Below are 6,000 nucleotides of genomic sequence, written 5' to 3'. Positions count from 1 at the left end.
ATCAAAATATCCTGAGTAATTGTTATACAAGATGAAAGAAATGTTGACCATTAAATCGCTAATATGCAGACCATTTGTAGAAGAAGGAGAAGGCCGATACACCACTACAAGACGCAAGACAATACCATTGGTTTCAACCTCACAGTCCAAGTATTCAAACTGGGCAAACTGCTTATGTTTGCTAGAATATTTTTATCTTGATAGATGTTTTACAAACTAAGGCTACTCTACCACCATGTCGATCATCAGGCCTTGGTTCCTGCTGACAATAATATCCCGGTGGGACTAATTCAACAATCAATACTTTATCATAGACGTTCCAAACCATGTCTCAGTAAATGAAAAAATAGAATATATAATTAGATAAAATAGTCATTGATAGCTAACGTTTTTCTCTTAACTGACCGTACATTTAAACAGCATATGTCCAAATATTTTCGTGCTTGAATGGAGTTTTCTACCCGGCATTTCACCCTAGCAAGATTGTAGTATAGAATAACCTTTAGAAGAGAATTTGGAGCTGATGGTAAATCTGCTAGGAGGGGTTAAAGATGATCCTTAGCTTGAACATATCCCCATTCTTTCGGATTCAAGTTGACACCTTTGTGTTGACATTGTTGTCCAAACTACCTCTGGAGTAATTGATGTGTTGGCACGATGAGTAAGCCCAAAACAGCTCCTTCTTTGAGTTCAGGCATACTTCCAACTAAGTTTACTTTTTTTACCTATTGCACTTGCTGACTGCAGTAGAAGTCTTTTGTAGATGAAAAAAAGCCTTCGACAGAGTTTGGCATGAGGCACTATGGGCAACAATGAACAATATAACAAGAGACTCAAGCGGATCCACCCCATCTAGCAGTTATGCCAAGGTCACCAATATGTAGTGGTTCAAGAATATGTTGACGAATGGTTTCATACATCAATTTACCCCAAGGCTGTTTACTTTCGCCTACACTCTTTAATATCTTTTTCGAACGCATTATGAATGATGCTCTTCCAAAACACCAGGGTACACCATTTTCGGAGGTAATGTCAGTTCCATTGTGCAGATTACATCAATATAGTAGACTGCAGTGAAGAGGAACTTGCCCTGACGATGAACCTGGACAGTAATATTTCCAGGTATGGCATAGATATCAGTTCCGAAAAAGCAAAGATCATGACCAATAGCTACAGGCCAATCTCAATCAAGATCGAAGTCACTGGGCATGAGCTTGAGACATTGAATAAGTTCATATATCTTGGTTCGACCATCAAAGAAGAGGGCTCAAGAACAGAAGTAATTGAAAGAGCACCATAACCAACCATTGCTGTCGCAGAGCTAAACATTATTTAGAGAGACAAAAACATTAGTCTGAAAATAAAACTGGTTACTCTGCACACTGGCCATATTAATCTTCCTGTATGTATTATGAGTCATTTGACAGGCGAACTATAGTATAATGAAGAATCCAGGTTCTGTAAATGAGATGATAACCAGTTACCCTTTAATATGCATATTTCAGTTGATTTGCATATTTCAGCTAACTAGCTCCGCCAGAATGGTGAGAGGTTGTGTGGTCGATCGCGTGTGTGTGTTTGTTGCATATGTTTCCAATTTGTGGAATTCCATATATTCTACATATGTGAAAGTACTACTAGAGTAGTTATGGTGATACGTAAAATTCTTTGAAAATAAGGTAAAAGACGGCACTTATGGTCATTTGTTGGACAAAATGTTCCATAAGAACAATTTGGAAAAAAAATAACTCTCTACAACTAGCGGTTGGCTTTCTATGGGTAGCTTATACCCTATATTTTAATCATTAATTTGCATATTTCAGCTAATTTGCATGATCCAAAGGTGTGACCGAGGTATGATTTGTGGAATTCAATCCCTTCATCATATGTGAAAGTATATAGAATAAAATGAAGTTTCTACCTATATTAGTTATGGAGATATGTAAATCCTGATAAATTACCTATAATCCTTTAAAAATAAGGTCAGTAGTCAAATACAGCATTTTCGGTCATTTTTGGACAAAAAGTTCCATAAGAAAGAATATAAACATGTATATTCTGAACAATTTAGAAAAACATTAACTCTCTACAACTAGCGGTTGGCGTTCTATGGATACTCTATATTTTTACCCTTTATTTGCATATTTCAGCTAATTTGTTCCCGGCCCAAGGTGTGAACGACGTGTGATTTGTGGAATTTCATCTCCACATCATGTGTGTTCATTTAAAAACAATAAAAGCTTTGTTTGCAATTTGTTTGACTTTAAATTCTAGAATGCCTTGACTATACCTGATATATAGAAAAATACTGTATATAGCGGCCATTTTGGTTTTATTGACATTAGCCTAATTTCTTCAACTACATTTTTTCTCCATTTAGGTCTTTAGAGATATTTACCACAAAAATAAATTCTGTTGTAATTTTTTAGGTATACCAATTAATGTTGCTACATGACCGGACTATAACTGTCTGTCACTAAGTTTTAAACAGTCTGAGCATAGAAGGAAATGCATCGACGGTGACATCAAACCATTTTCCAAATACTAAAGCACTGCTGACAATCAAACAAAGCTCTTTGAACTCCGTGTCTCTAATCGCGGCCCTCTATAACGCTGTGAATCAACTGTTACATTTTTTGAGAACAAAACGTAGCCATGTAGAAATCGTACGCGCAGTCTGATTGTTCTGTTGACATGTCTGCGTTGATGATTAATTGACAACAACAATATATTGCTGAACAATTCTGTTTTAATTTCATCACAATCGGACTACGAAAAGTTCGCTTTCTTTCGACAGGTAATTTTAAGTAGTTGGTAATCTATATATCAATTTAAGTAAGGGCAACATTCGGTAAATCGCGCTTTATTTCTAGAATGTTTTACTCGATAGTATAAAAATGTACTTTCGGAACTGATTTTAACCACCTGATGTAACCCTGTTTACTAATTGAATTGACTTCGATAATTAGTTATTTACAATTAAAACGAATTTAGGTTGAACGATTTGCCCCAAATACTAGGGGTGTTTTCTGATCGTGGTATACACTGTCTAATGGATGTCCATTTTGAAAAATACCCGCATTTCCTCCTACGATAATTGTTTTTAGTAGCTTAAAACCGTTCGAACAGCTCGAGTGCAGCATCATAATGTTGAAGACAGGCCGATTTTCTTTAAAAAATACTATTTTGATATATTTAATATAGGCCTACGTTTATACAAATGTATTGATTTGCGATGAATGGACCATTCCAATCTGAGAAGCTTCAAATTCCTCGGTAAATTATAGATGGCGCATTATCTCGACAAACGCTTAGTCAGGTGTTGTAAACAAAACAGTAAACTCTAATCAACAATAAGAGTGGCTTTCGGATAATTTTAGATCGACGACCGATACATGAAGATTCATCAAACTGGGGTAGGCTTATAAGAACTAAACTAGGTTATTTTTTCCGGCTATAGCTCACGTTTTTGGTCACCATCCAACCAGAAATTAGGCCTACTGATGTGTGCATGGTTACATAAACAAGAATACAAAAACTCAAAACCAAAACTCATGATATTATTTTTTTGCTCACAAAAGTGAATTCAGAACATCAATCATATATTTCTGAATAAAACTGAAAAAATTATTTGTTTAAATATATTGCTTAAAAATTCCTTAAAAAATGTTATAAATACTGGGATTTACTTTTATACGGCATCTGAATGTATACATACACCTTAACTGTATACCTATCCAAAATGAATACAGTGTTTAAACAGCGAATAATACTAGGCCTTAATTGTAGATTCATTCCATAACATAGTTTCATTCCATAAAAACTTATACAATAGTAACAAAACATTATCATATAACCATCACTTTTTCAATAATATTTCTCTGCTCGAATGCTGGATTGTACGAAAGCACATTAATGCCATTTTAAGTATATGTTTTTCGAACGTAATCCGTTCTAACGAATTAGTAATTCGTTTGAACGGATTAATAATCTGTTCAAACAAATTAGTAATCCGTTCAAACGAATTGAAACATATACAACAAGTGCTATTTAAAGTATATGTTTAAACAGATTAATAATCTGTTCAAACGGATTAGTAATCTGTTTGAACGAACTAGTAATTCGTTCAAACGAATTACTAATTCGTTTAAATAGATTAGTAACCCGTTTAAACAAATTAAACAAATTACTAATTTGTTTAAACGGATTACTAATTCGTTTGAACGAATTAGTAATTTGTTTGAACAAATTAGTAATCCGTTTAAACAAATTACTATCCGTTTGAACGGATTCCTAATTCGTTTGAACAGACTATTTATCTGTTTAAACAAATTAGTAATTCGTTTGAACGGATTAGTAATCCGTTCAAACGAATTACAACATATAACTTTAAAAACATTAAACCATGTCATTTCTTGTCTTAAATGTACGTTTTATGGTAAATTATGATAAAAAGTGAGAAACAATGCACTACTTAAGTAGCTCGCGGCGACCGACCGCTCGTGGACGGTCTTAGGCCTAGCCTAGCTAGGCTTAGTTTTGTAGGCCTAGCTGGTAAACATCGGTAACGTACGAACATCGTACGCTAGCTATATACCTAGCCTGACGTTGTATAGTTGCTGCATTAATTGTCTTTCTATTTTTGCCAGACTCCGTTGATACAAATCGGGGAAAACCCGGTATTTTCGCTGAAAAGTTAGGAGTCTTCCATTTGTTTTGGCCTCACGATCAATCGAAAAGCGGGCGAATTACAGGTGAAAAACAAAAATATCAATCCGCGCGCAATGCATTTTGGGATTTATAGCGGGCCGCTATAATTATTAGAATCGACTTATTTTTCACATTTTTAACCGTTTAAAGACGAAAAAAGTTATCGCAATAGGACCATATAGTATTATTTTTACATTAAATATAGTTTTTGATCTTAAATTAGATCTAAAAAACGTAGGGAAGGGGGCTTTAAAATGGCATTAATGGGCTTTCGTAGGATTGTCATGAGTTTTTTATATTAAATATTGTTATAATGTGTCCTATTAATAATGTATTGTTTGTTTAAGGTCTTTTACCAAACTGACTTTTAATGTGAAATCGAGTTAAATGTATTCAGAGTGAGATCTGACAATGTAAATTATCTTAATTAAAATAATTTACATTAAAAACTTTCAATAGTATTTATATTATATTTTATTAATGTTAATTGCTGTTCAAACACAAATGCACAGATACAAACACAGTCTACCAAATCATGGAGATATAATTAAGCTCAATGAGACTAAAAACTGTTAACTTATGATGTACACAGCCTATTTAATACTTTGTTGAAATGCAATTATTTTATCATTTCAATCATTGATTTATTTAGAGAAATTTATAAAACTTCATCAGACGTTTTAGAATGGTCATATCAGTTGTATTTTGATTATTTATACTACTTTATAACACTATATTTTCTCATTTTTTAGTAAAATAGTACCAACATGTATAGATAGTATTGTAGCAATATAACACCATGTTTGCATAGGAAAAAACAATAAAAATATGGATGTTTGTTTTTGAAAGAATATGTACGGTAATATGTACTGGATCAGTGTGTATCTTCACTATGTAAACTTTTATTTATGAAGAGTTAAAATCATGACTGAATTAAATGATTTAAAAAGATATATAAAAAGTTAGTATTAATGTGTTTAAACAAATTAAACACATTAATAACCATGCCTCCTCATTGCTAAGAAGTTTGTAATATTGTATGAAATATTATATTCTATGTTTAGGATGGAAATACACCACTCTTGTTAGCTGCTGGGTCAGGTCAAACTGCATGCTGCATAGCATTAGCCCAACATGCTGATTTATATTGTATAAACAAAGTAAGTTGTAAATAATTATTTCATAATTTCAAGAATAGAATAGTACTTTTTTTGTCCTCCTAAATCAGGAAAAATTTCAGATTTATAAAATTAGACTTTATATTAGCAGTTTTAATTAAGTTATTCAAGT

This window comes from Antedon bifida, chromosome 5 (assembly GCF_963402885.1).
Source record: "Antedon bifida chromosome 5, ecAntBifi1.1, whole genome shotgun sequence".
Taxonomy (NCBI): Eukaryota; Metazoa; Echinodermata; class Crinoidea; order Comatulida; family Antedonidae; genus Antedon; species Antedon bifida.
This window is presented reverse-complemented; position numbering follows the sequence as displayed.